Consider the following 14,365-nt stretch of genomic DNA (forward strand, 5'->3'; position numbering starts at 1 on the left):
GAATCTAGACCTGCCTGGTTTTATCTAACCCGACATGTCTCCGGGGTCTGTAGAAGGCTTTGTTGAGAAGGGATCGGTGATCTCTTGCGTAAAGATGTTGCATTCTTTTTTGATTTCTCAAAAATGTGTGTTGTCTTCTTAACATTGACGTGAAAATGAAATTGTGTTCTTTGGCTGCTACACCACGCATTGTAAAACGCTCTAGAAATGGGAAAATTGGGGGAATCACAGCCTTAAGCTTAAGGACCTGTCGGATCCTTAAGGCCTCAGCTGAAACGGTAACTTAAACCACTGAGATCCGTAACCACCTTGGTAATGTGCCAAGGAAGTTCTATACACATAACAAAAACGTATGAATATTTCAGAGTGGGTTTTATTACCAGGTCTTTAACCTGTGTATGATGTCATATAAATGTGTTTTATTTGGGCTTCTTTGTTCACCCATGTGAATTTTTTCTCATCTTTTAATTTTTTAGTGATGAAAAGATTATGTAGTATTACAGAAAGTTTTAAACGTGAAAAGGAAAAAAAGGATCCCAAACTCAGCCGGGGTAATCTCATTTCTGTTCTATGCCAACTTTAACAGTGAAACAAATATTTATTGAACTTATTCATCAGGTCAGACTCAGCGATAAGCTCTAGCAAAAGGAAGTAACCAAGAGAGAAATACTCCTGCCCTCATTGAGTTTACAGTCAAAACAAAGAGAATAGCCATTGAGCTAATAATCACTACCAAGAAGTACCCAGTACGTTGATTTGTTTACTTGTATATTGTATCCTCTCTCTAGAATATAAGCTCTAGGATGGCATGGACCTTGCATGTTTTGTTTCACCCTATATTGCTGCATGTAAAGGGCTCTCAATATTTGATTACTGACTAAACAATTGCCAGTGTCAAAAATATTAAGATGGAAAATTGCAAGCTGCTATGGAAACACTTAAACGTAGTCTGCTTAGGGATATCAGAGAAGGCTTCTCTGAGGAAGTGACACTTAAAAAGAGGCTTGTAGCCCCTGGGCAAAGAAGTGGAGAAAGAGTGATACAGGTAGAGGGAACAACATGTGCAAGGGCTCTGAAGCTGAGACATTCGAAAAATCTTTGAAAGGTATTGTGGCTGGACTCAGAGAATTGATGGGGAGGAGCTAAGACCTGAGCAGAACAGGGAGCAGATTCCATAGGACCTATTAGGGAATGGGAAGCCCCAGAAACATTTTAAGTGTGTTGTATCCTGCTTTTTTCATTAGGTGTAACATTTTCCTTTATTGCCACATGGTCTTAATTGTACATAGCCAACATTTTTTTATGCATAATACTCTTGGAAGTATAGCATAATTCCATTGTTGGACCATGAAATTGCTTCTGATTTTCAATCCTATAAGATTAATACAAATTCTTCTCCTAGGTATATGTACCCAAAGGAATGAAAACATGTCAATGCGAAAACTTGTATGTGAATGTTCATAGCAGCATTATTCATAATAATAAAAAAGTTTTGGAAACAACACACATCTCCCTCAACTGATGAATGCGTATCCAAAATGTGGTGTATCCATATCCATGCAATGGAATATTATTTGGCCATAAAAAGGAAGTACTGATAAATGCTACAGCATGAATGAGCTTTGAGAATATTTTGCCAAGTGAAAGAAGTCAGTCACAAAAGACCATATATAAATGATCTCATTTTTATGTAATGTCCAGAATAGACAAATCCATTACGGCACAGAGTAGATTAGTGATTATTCAAGGCTGGGGCAAGGGGTGGGGATGGCTGATGGAACAATTGGAATATGGGGTTTCTTTTTTAGGTAATAAAAATTTCTAAAACTGATTATAGTGATGGTTGCATAATAGTGAATATAACTACAAACCACTGAGTTGTGTGCTTTAATTGGGTCAATTGTATGGTATATGCATTATATATCAATAAAGCTGTTACCAAAAACCCAACAAAAAACAGAAAGAATAATACAATTAATGTCTCCATGCATGACCTCTTCTGTGTTATTCCTGAGTCCAATGATATTTACATTTTTATGGCTTTTGATGAATACTAACTTGCCAAATTGCTTGGCAGAGGGGTTGAACCAATTAAAATGTAACCAAGAGAATTTAAGAGCACCATTTCCTTATATACTTACCCTTTTTGAAGTTTAGTTTTATTAAAACTGGCTTACTGTCTGTGAGATAGCCAGTGACAGTTTAAATTACAATACTGTAAGTGTAGATTTGGTAATTAATAGATGGGTAAGGAATTAGTTATCCAGTTGTCCTAAAATATGGGCATTATTTTTCTTCACTATTCACTTATGTGACTTAATTTTTACTCAACACCTCTTTTTCTTAATAACTGTAATACTGTTTTTACAATGAATTGTAGAAATGAGAATGAAGTCTTTTAAATACCCTGAGAAAATAAGTATATTATTAAAAAACTATCCATTTATCCAAAGAATTTATATTTTTTCATTTTTTAATATTTTTAAGGAAAGTTTCCCATTTTTCATAAACAATTAAAATAGAATGCCATTCTACATGCAATTTGAGAATAATAATTTGATATTACTCACTGTGTACCAGACATTGTACTAAGTACTTTTTATTGCTTTCTGTCATCTTATCCCCCACAGCATCCCACTACAGTAGGCATTTGCATTGTCCTCATTTTACAGAAGATACTAAGACTTAAAGTGAATCCCTAAGATTGATCACACAGTTGATCATACAGCCAGGATTCAAATCAGCTTTTCTGACTCCAAAGCATGGTGTGCTTTCATTCATTATTCTTTACTCCTTCACCCTGTGGATATTTCTGGCTTGCATGAAATCTAAGAACAAAAAAAAAAACTCACCCTCTGGTTGTTTTTGGCTTGTCTTTCATCTTAGAACAAATATTCAGAAAAAATACTTAGTGAACAGTTGATATTTGTGTTCCTACAGTGTTGATTTTTCCTTGAAAAGAGCTGCTAAAATTTTCTTAGACTTGTTTTATTTTGTGATTGGATTATGGTACCTTGAAATAAAAAAAAGCATACCTTGCTTCAAGTGCAGAGTGGTAGACTAAGGAGGCACCTGAGAAGCAGGATACTATCATAATTAAGCTCTGTCGAAATGCAAAATAGCTTAAAATGAGATTCCTTCAGAAGTCTACAATAACTGAAGAGGATCAAAGTGATGAATAAAAAATGGTTTGCTAAGTATCCTTATCTTTCAAGAAATAGAATTAGAAATGCACTGTTTACATTTTTATGAGTAGGGAAGGCAAGGCTATTTAATCTTTAATGAAAAAAATTGTTAGTGTCCTTTGTCTTAAATGAAATTTTTAGGGTAACTTTTGTAGCAGACATTTTTTGAAAATACTGTCTTGTAGGAGACGTACTAAAGCCTTCGGAACCAAGGGAATGATTGTCATTATAATCAGTTATCTTTAGCATCTGTCTACACTTAAGGGTTCTGTTAACAGGTCCCAAACTATTTGTTTTCATTAATGTCTACCTTGTCAGAATGTAGGAAGAGGAAAGTTCTGAAACCAACCATCGAGACATCAAGAGAAAAGGAGTCCCCATTCACGAATACTACAAGGTCTCCTAATTAACTATTAAGTGTGAGAAAGTATTTAAAGAGAACAAGTCAAAAATGTTAAAAGGAAGCCTCAACCTGCTTGCTAGACTTTGGTCAACTATGAACATAAACTGGCTTTAGGTTTTTCATATCTAGGTACTTATTTAGAAAGACCTCACCAGGAGGGACTATGGCATCCATATTTTATCAAGAGGCACCACAGAAATCAAGTAGTAGCTCCCTATTTTAAATTTGTATCTCAAAAAGATACAAACGATACTTAGCAAACCATTCTGTATTCATCACTTCGATTTTAATTTTTTTGGTGGGGGAGAAAAGACATTAAACAACATGTTACTCTTTGTAAAACTGCTTTGAATCCTGAATCACCAAACTGAGTAGATTTAGACAAAATGTTTTTTTATGTATCTTATGTAATCAAACTAGCAATGCACTTTCTTTCTTGCCAAGCATTTATTGGGGAAGCTTTGGAGGGAAAGGTAAAAATCTTCCAAAGATTATTTTTAGTTGCATCACAACATATGTTTACTATAACCCTTATTTCTTTTCAGTGAAGGAAAAGAATTATGTCTTGGGAATCATCTCAAATTACCCACAATCAGCTTTCCAAGACTTCCTTCTCACAAAATTAACTTGCTTTTATTAACAGATGGTGACCTAGCAAATATTTGAGTCCCTACCACATACTGGATTAGGCACAGTAAGAGATTTTAAGATGAGTCAAACATGTGTCCTGTTTGTAAGAAACAATCATTCATTCTTTAGTTCAGCAACATTTATTGGCTATGTGACCATAGACAAGTTATTCATCTTCTCTATAACTTGACCTCAGCTTCCTCATCTGTAAAATGGGGATAATAATAACATATATCTCATAGGGTTTTCATGAGGATTAAATGGGATAAAAGTTGTAAAGATCTTAAAACAGTGGTATGACACATAGCAAACACTAATTGTTAGCTTAACTGTTGTAAAAGTCCTCCATGTGCCAGGCTTAAGTTTGATTTTTTTTCACATAAAACAGTTAAAGATGATTCACTTCCAAAGAGCTCACAGCCTTGCAAGGGATACAAACAAACACATCAATATCTTTACTATAACATGATAAATATGGTATATGCAAAATTGCTATGGGAAAACAGAGAAAAATTCTGAGTTGGTCAGGGAACTTGTGTCAAATTAGTTATCTGCTATATAACAAATTACCTCAAAGCATAGCAGTGAAAAACAACAAATGTTTATTTCCTCATACAGTTTCTGAATGTCAGGAACCTGTACTTAGCTGGTGGTTCTGGCTCAGGGTCTCTTGTGAGGTTATAATCAAGTTATTGGCCAGGACTGCTGTCTTCAGAAAAGGCTGAAGAATCTGTTTCCAGATTTACTCATGTGGGCCTCAGCAGGATGCTTTCAGTTCCTTGCCCCACCCCACCCCACCCCACCCCCACCCCAGGCCTCTCTATAGGGTTGCTCAGGATCAAGTAGTTGACTTCTCCCTCCAACCCCCACCCCTACCCCCACCCCCCCCACCCCTACCCCCACCCCCCAGAGCAAGTGACCTGCAGAAGAGCAAGCACGCCCAGGATGGAAGCTGAAGTTTTATGATGTAATCTCAGAAGTGATGTACTATTACTTCTGTCGTATTCTATTCATTAGAAGCAAATCACTTAAGTCCAGCCGATACTGAAGGAGAAGGGAATCAGGCTTGAAGGGAACAGTATCAAAGAATTTGTGGACATATTTTTAAACAACCACAGACATGAGCAGGAAAGTAGGGTTTATCTAAGCAGAGAGGTAGGAACAAATTTATAACAGGCAAAGTGACAAAGGGGCAGGCAGGAACAAAGGAATAGACATTAAATTCCATGGCATGTCATGTAATATGGCTAGAGAATTGAGCCGTTTACTATTAGTCCCATTTTAAAGATGAGGAAACTGAGGCTTAGAGAGGTAAAGTAACTTTCTCAACATATTCATCTAGTAAATGGCAGATACAGGTCCTGAACTCAGATTTCTGATTGCAAAGAACATGATCTTAATTTCTACTCTCTACAGATAATTTGGGTTTGGATTGCAAAGGACCTTGAAGGCCATACTAAGGAGTTTGTTAGACCTATAAAAACTGGCAAGTAGCTTTCTCTGAGAAACATGTCACTGATCATGTGATATGGGTGGATGGTTGAGGGCGTTCCCATAGAATAGTATAATTCCTTTAGGGATTGTGTCTTGGAATATTTGTTGTACTTGATCAACAGTTTTGTGTTTGATAAATGACAAATCTGATATTTTATTAACATATTTTTTCCTTTTGAAACTTTTCCTTTTCAGTACACATATTTTTAGTAATTAGCCTTTTTATACAATTCACATATTTAAATGACTTTCATTTCAAAAATTTTTTCTCTATTATTTATTCTCCCCTAACTGGACCTTCTCTTAACCATTTTTTCCCTCTTTGATGCCTTATTTTAAGGCTTCCTTTTAGCCATGGCTCCTACCAGAGTAAAATGTGAAATTAGGAAGGAGAGAGAAATGTAGGTGGCAACGTAAGAACCCAATTTGTAGCCCAGCTGGCCTCTGTGATTCTAATGGTATAAATATTGCCAATGCATCATTTCTTTGCAGAGGATGCATAACAGAAAAGCTGTTTAATCCTTGCTTCTGGAGACATCCCTCTTTTCCTTAGCATACAGCAGGAAACACTGAACAATTTTCTTGGACCTCAGACACATTATGGTTTGGGTCATGTTCTAGTTTGCTAATGCTGCTGGAATGCAAAACACCAGAGATGGATCGGCTTTTATAAAGGGAGTTTATTTGGTTACACAGTTGCACTCTTAAGGTGTCCAAGGTAACACATCAGCAATCGGGTACCTTCACTGGAGGATGGCCAATGGTGTCTGGAAAACCTGTTAGCTGGGAAGGCACGTGGCTGGTGTCTGCTTCAAAGTTCTGGGTTCGAAATGGCTTTTTCCCAGGACGTTCCTCTCTAGGCTTCAGTTCCTCAAAAATGTCACTCTCAGTTGCTCTTGGGGCGTTTTTCCTCTCTTAGCTTCTCTGGAGCAAAATCTGCTTTCAATGGCCGTCTTCAAACTGTCTCTCATCTGCAGCTCTTCTCTCAGCTCCTGTATGTTCTTCAAAGTGTCCCTCTTGGTTGTAGCTCCTCTTCAAAATGTCACTCTCAGCTGCACTGAGTTCGTTTTGTTTGCCAGCTCATTTGTGTGACTCCAGTGATTTAATTTAGACCCACCCTGAATGGGTGGGGTAACAGTTCTATGGAAATTATCCAATCAGAGTTATCACCCACAGTTGGGTGGGGTGCATTTCTATGCAAACAACCTAGTCCAAATGTTCCAACTTAATCCCCACTAATATGTCTGCCCCACAAGATTGCATCAAAGAATATGGCTTTTTCTGGGGGACATAATACATTCAAACCGGCACAGGTCCCCACAGGGGATAAAACACAGATATATAGAGGTGGGCTGGAGGGTGTTGTGAGGCCACTCGAAGTGTTCTGCTACAGACTATAAATCTATGGACACAACCTAATGGGAGACAGGAAGAAGCAAAATTTAGAAAACCGGTAGAGCAAAAGGTACAACAAGCTGGAAGGGAAGGCAGAACTGGAATTGCAGAATAAATGGGAGGTGAGACCTGGTGATTGAGCACAAAACAAGGTAAGACAGTGATCTGTAAACTAATTTCATGGATGTAGCCCAGCCCATCTTTGAGTTTTCCTCTTAAGAACAGCATTATATACTTTGTGGGTTTCAAAGTGCCTATGGGTGGATAACACCACTAGGTGGTATGATTAATCCTAATAAAAGATTTTGTGGATGAGTGAAGAAGCCATCAACACCATCCAAAGGAAATGATAGTTTCCTATAAAAGGGAAATTTTAATAATTCAACACTGCTCTGTGTTCTTTTCTCCCCTATTGCTATACTGATAATCCTACCATCTCAAATGTGATTTCCATCTTTAGTGCTACAGGAAAAGGGATTCATAAATAGTATGAAGGAACAAATACAGGTTTTACCAAGTCCAGTTTCTTTTATTTTCTAACTAATCAATACAAATATTGTATCATGGATATAGAGGATATTTTTGATAGTTTATTTAATTCACCTGTCTTTAATAAAATTAATCCTAAACCATCTGGCAAAAAAATCATTTTTCCTATTTTACTCTGAAAGATCACCAGGGAACATATTCTGCAAATTCTCTAAATAATCCATTCCAAAGGAATTTTCTTTTTGTGTTCACTTGCATTTTTTCAGGAACTATACTTATCAGTGTTAATCGTTTGAATTGGTGCAATAGCAAATAAATAAGACAAAAAGACCTAACCATACAAAATAACTCTGAATCAACCCATGTAGAAAATGATTGGCTAATTTTGACTAGTCTCATTTCTATTAATATCCACTTGCATTTTAAAGGAAAAAAATGTACATATTCCAAAATCCACTATAAAGTATAAGATAATTTCCATTCCTGAAATCAAAATGTCTTCTGAATTCTTGGGTGTAAGATTGGTAAAAAGTAATGCTGGAGAAATATGGTGAGAAGAATCAACCTTTACACTAAAACTACAATATTCTACAGGACCTGCCCCTCCTTCCTGTATCAGATATTCTCTATCCTGCCTCTCAGAAAGGTCCACTGGGCAATTTTACAGGTCCATTGAAACTTTACCTACTAGCCACTATCAGGAATTTACAGCATACATATAAATAGGTAATGAATATTAAAATACTGACTTGAATGCCAAGTCAATTTGTTTTTTGACTCTGATAATTGTTGAATAGAACTTAGAATAGACTTACTTTGACATCTATTCCCACATGCATTACAATATACGTATCATATACCTTACTTAAAAAGTGAAGGATGGAGAGAGGAAAGTAGATGGCAGCATAGAGACTAGTGGAAGTTAGTTAGGCCCCCTGGAACAACTAATAAATAGCCAGGAACAACTAGAAAATAATCTGGAATAACTACAGGGGAATAAATGTGAACGTCCACTCATCATACACCAACCTGAATTGGGAGGAATGCCCAAGATCACAGCGTAAAATCTGTAAGTAAAAACTGCGGACCCAAGCCAGTGGTGCTAGAGAGCAGCACTCTCCCAAACTGCAAAGCCTCACCATGCTAGAGCACCACTCTCCCAAACTGCAAAGCCTTGCTGTGCTAGAGAGCAGCACTCTCCAAGCAATGGAATATAGCTCAGCTGAGCTCCAACTGGGGTTTTAATTAGCACACGTGGACAGCTAAATAAAAGCTACAAATCTCCAAGAAGCAGACAGAGGCTTTTGGTGACAACTGACCTTGGAGAGCTGGAGGACCTCTCTGGGAGGCAGGGGGAGCCCAGAGGACCGGGTGCTGTCTCTGGCCAATGGGTGAAACTGAGGAGGGCTGCAGACTGACCCGAAGGGGGACTTTCTGTCCCTGTTTTGGCTCAGTGGAGAAAGCCTCAGCCATTTTCAATTCCCAGTGCTCAGACCCAGACAAGGGTGGAGATAGCTGAGTCAGAGGCAATTCAGATGCAAATGACCTCTCCCCAGGGATTATATCTTCCCTAAGAGGAAAGAGGCAGTGCCAAGCTCTACTACCTGCCTTCCATTCAGAACCAGACCCCAGAGCCTGGGGGAAAATAGCCACATGTCACACCTCCTTACCCAAGCTGGAGCTACAGGTTGACAGGCACCACCTGCTGAGCAGAAAAACACAGTGACTCAAGGCCTCACAGAATGAATCAGTCTTCTAACACACCCTCAGGGAGACCTGACACTATTGCCTCCTTTCAAGACCCGAGTCCATTCTGATCTAGGAAAACCTGATTGGGGTAACCAAGGAGGCCAGATGCCTACACAACAGAAAACTACAACCTATACTAGGAGGGGTGAAGTTATAGCCCAGTTAAAGAAACAAACTTACACTTCAACTGAGATACAGGAATTTAAACAACTGGTGCTGGATCAATTCAGAAATTTTAGAGAAGATATGGCAAAAGAGATGGACCATATAATGAAAACACTGGGTGTACATAAGGTAAAAATCAGAAGTTCGAAAAAACAACTGACAGAATCTGTGGAAATGAAAGGCACAGCACACGAGATGAAGGATATAATGGAGACATACAACAGCAGATCTCAAGAGGCAAAGGAAAACACTCAGGAACTGGAGAACAAGGCACCTAAAAGCCTATGCACAAAAGAACAGGTAGAGAAAAGAATGGAAAAATATGAACAATGTCTCTGGGATCTTAAGGACAAAATGAAATGTAGGAATATATAAGTCGTTGGTGTGGATTTCTCAATAGAAACCATGGAGGAAAGAAGGAAGTGGGGAGATATATTTAAGATACTGAAAAGAGAAAAACCACCAACCAAGAATCCTATATCCAGCAAAACTGTCCTTCAAATATGAGGGAGAGCTTAAAATATTCTCTGATGAACAGACAATGACAGAGTTTGTGAACAAGATACCTGCTCTACAGGAAACACTGAAGGAAACACTGCAGACAGAAAGGAAAAAACAGGAGTGAGAGGTTTGGAACACAATTTGGGGAGATAGTAACACAGCAATGTAAGTACACTGAACAAAGATGACTGGGAGTATGGTTGAAAGAGGAAGTTTAGGACCATGTGGGACACCAGAAGGAAAGAGGAAGGATAAAGACTGGGGCTGTATAATTTAGTGAAACCTAGGTTGCTCAATGATTGTAATAAAAGGTACAAATATGTTTTTACATTAGGGAGAACAAATGAATGTCAACATTGCAAGGTATTAAAAAGGGGTGGGATTGGGGGAAAAATACAATCAATGCAAACTAAAGACTACAGTTCACAGAAACATTGTATTATGCTTCCTTTGATATAACATAGGCAATATACCAAAGCTAAATGCATATGGGGGTGGGGGGACATAGGGGAAGGGTATGGAACTCTTGGCATTGGTGACATCTGATTCTTTATTCTACTTTAGTTTAATACTATCTCTCCTTTTGTTGCTTCCTAGCTGTCATATTTTGTTTTGTTTTTTTCTTTTTTTCCTCTCTTTCTTTTCTTCTTTTTCTCCTGTCTCCCTACCTTCTTTGACTCTTCCTCCTCCTTTGTGGAAGATATGGAGATGTCCTTTTACAGATAGTGGCAATGGCAGTGAATACATAAATACATGGCTATACAGGGAACCAACGATTGTTTACCTAGGATGGAATGTATGGTATGTGAACAAAACCATCTTAAAAAAAAATGGGTTGATGAAGAAACCTTGAGGGCACTATATTGAGTGAAATAAGCCAGACACATAAGGACAAATATTGCAGGGTCTCATTGATATGAACTAATTATAATATGTAAACTCATAGACATGAAATGTAAGTTATCAGGATATAGAACGAGGCTAAAGAATGGGGAGTTGTTGCTTATTATGAGCAGAATGTTCAACTAGGGTGAACTTAAATGTTTGGAAATGGACAGAGGTGATGGTAGCACATTGTGAGAATAACTAACAGTGTTGAATGATGTGTGAATGTGGTGGAAAGGGTAAGCTCAAAGTTATGTATGTCATCAGAAGGAAAGTGGGAGGTTAAAAGATGGGAATGTATAAAACAGTGGATCTTGTGGTGGACAATGTCTGTGATTAACTGTACAGATATTAGAAATCTCTCTCTTGAATTAGAACAAATGTATGACACTATAACTAGAAGTTAATAATAGAGGGGCATATAGGAAAAATATATACCTCTTGCAAGCTATACACTACAGTTAGTAGTATTTTAACATTCTTTCATCAACAGTAACAAATGTACTATACCAATACTATGAGTCAGTAATGGAGGGAGGGTGATTAGGGGTATGGGAGGATTTGAGTTTCCTTTTTTTGTGTGCCTTTATTTCTTTTCCGGTGTAATGAAAATGTTCTAAAAATTGAAAAAAAAATTAACTGTGGTGATGGATACATAGCTGTATGATGGTATTATGGGCAAGTGATTGTACACTTTGGATCTTTGGATAATTGTATGGTACATGAACAATCTCAATAAAAAAATGGAAAAAAAAAGTTAAGGACTTAGAAACTGGATCTTGTCCATATGAAAAAAAACAATGCTATCTATGTTAGTATCTGTATTGCCTTTAAAATTATACCTAGTATGTTGTCATTTGCCTTGCCTTTAAAATGTATTGTTGTTTTACTTTCTAAAATTGTTTAAAAGCCAGGTAGTTATTCACTAAGTTCTCATTAGACACTGAATAAAAATTGAATTTATAAAAATGATAATGTTAAATAATATATAATGAGTTTTTAATTTGATAACATATATATAACATAAAATTTGCCATTTCAATCATTTTTAAGTATACAGTTTAGTGCCATTAATTGCCTTCACAATATTGTGCTACTGTTACCATCATCCATTACTAAAACTTATCAACACCGAAAACTGGTATTCTTTATCAAGCAATAACTCCCCACCTCCCCATCCCTAACTGTTACCCTCTAATCTACTTTCTATCTCTATGAATTTCTTTATTAAAGATATTTCATATAAGGGGAATCATGCAATATTTGTCCTTTTGTGTCTGGCTTATTTCACTGAGCATAATGTTTTCAAGGTTAATCCATGTTGTAGTAAGTATCAGAACTCCATTCCTTTTTATGCCTGAATAGTATTCCATTGTATGGATATAATACATTTTGTTTATTCATTAATCTATTGATAGACACTTTGGTTGTTAAATAAATTGGCTAAAGACTAGAGGCAACTTGTCTATACGTGTCTAAAGTAAAGGCCTACTTATCTATACCTGTCAGTAAAAGATAACTTGTCTGTACATGTTGAAATCACCCTCACATACCTGAGAAAAGTTATTTAAGAGACAAGGACATTCTGATATTCATTGAACCTGGGATTTAATTTCCTTGAAACCAGGACTTTTGTCCTGGGTAAATAAGTTTTGTTAGTTAGCATTCCATCCCCTTATAAAACTTGCTTTTCTACTTTTTTTGCTTAACAAATCATATTTTTCTTTATATAGCCTCATTATATTTCCTATATAAGGTGCCTCTCAGCAAAAAAAAAGGAGCTCATTTTTCTCAACATAGAGCATTCCCTAATTTGAAAATTGTCTTCTTTTGATAAATAAATGGTCTCTCCTTATGTTTCGGTCAATTTCCCTAGTACTGTGTCAGGTAACATTTAATATGACACCATGTAATCAACACCCCAAGTTCCTGGTCTCTCCAACTCTCCACTATTCAAAGTGAGTTCCCACTATTCAAAGTGACTCCAGTTCACCCCAAAGAAATTAGTTCCCACCTACATTTCTTTCCTCCTTCCTAATTTCACATTTTACTATGGTAGGAGCCATGGCTAAAAGGAAGCCTTAAAATAAGGCATCAAAGAGAAAGAAAAAGTTAAGGGGAGAATAGATAACAGAGAAAAATATTTTTGGAAGTCATTTAAATATGTGAATTGTTTAGGAAGGCTAATTATGAAAAATAGGTGGATTCAAAAGGAAAAGTTTCAAAAGGAAAAAAATATAATGTGAATAAAATACCAGATTTGTCATTTATCAAAAACAGAATAGATGATCAAACACAACAGAAAAATATTCCAAGATATATTCCCTAAAGGAATTACAATATCCCGTGAGAACACTCCTGCACCCATCCATCCATCCATATCAGTTGTTCAAGGACATGTTTCTGATAGATAGCCACTGGCCAAGTTTTGTAACATTAAACATAAAGAAATGTGTCAACATAAGCTTTCTATTTTCATAAAGCTCCATGAAAAATAGAAAATAGAAAGCAAGGCCACCATGTTTACGAATTCATTTTCTGCCACCATGTTTACTGGCAGAAAGAGGGTCCCCTAATTCAGTCCACTTCCCCTTTACCTAGAACAACATAGATGTTGATGTCAAGGGGTCTCAGCAACTAAGCACTATGTGATGGTAAGTACAGATGAAGAGGCAGTCACCCCCAAGTGTCATGCCAATGTCAGTACACATCCAAAGAGTGCCAGCAGGGCGGCTGTGCCAAAGCAACCAGGCAAGGAACAGAAAGAAAGAATTCTTTTAACAGATGCCAAAGAGATCAAGTGAACTCCTTTGGTACTTGCCAAAGGAAAGGAGGGACTTTGAGTGCTGGGAGGTTTGGGGTTCTAGCATTTACACAGGAGGGGGTTCAGAGCCAGAATTTCTGTTCTAACACTGCCTGGGCTTTACCCCCTTACACTGCTGTAGATAGTAAGGATATATTGGTTACAGCAACATTTTTTGATGTTTTGGACTGTAAATTAGTTGGTTCTCAATATAAAAAGGCCCTCTATTTCTCAAATCATTTGAAAATCTTTCCTAAAGTTAGCCTCTACTCCAGTTCATCTCCTAACATTAGGGCTAATTTTAGTATTATGATAAAGGATACTGGCTTTGTTGAATGAGGAAATTACAGTTTATCTTAATTCCCTTCTTTAATGTATGTCAAATTTCTAAAAGTCAACATTTATTTGAATACCAATGTTCATAGCAACATTACTCACAATAGCCAAAAGGTGGTGTCAAATAAAAGAATTAATAAAATTAAGAATTTAGAATTAAGAATTTAGGAAAGAATTAGAGGCTTTGCACCAACTGTCACACAGGGCCAGGATTATAACTTTTATCATCATCATATCTTGAATGTATACTAATACCATAATATATTCAAATATAATTAATATTAGTAATACTGTGAAGCTGAACTTGCCTGTGTAGCTACAATCTCAAGA

At 36.9% G+C, this 14,365-nt stretch overlaps 1 protein-coding gene across 1 annotated transcript in view; it reads left to right on the forward strand.

Annotated features, from left to right (window-relative positions):
• SEPTIN11 (septin 11) overlaps positions 1-14,365 on the forward strand; it is a 222,213-nt gene that overhangs the window by 152,783 nt on the left and 55,065 nt on the right. The gene's annotated exons all lie outside the window — the stretch shown is intronic.

This window comes from Choloepus didactylus, chromosome 3 (genome assembly GCF_015220235.1).
Source record: "Choloepus didactylus isolate mChoDid1 chromosome 3, mChoDid1.pri, whole genome shotgun sequence".
In the NCBI taxonomy this organism is placed as follows: Eukaryota; Metazoa; Chordata; class Mammalia; order Pilosa; family Megalonychidae; genus Choloepus; species Choloepus didactylus.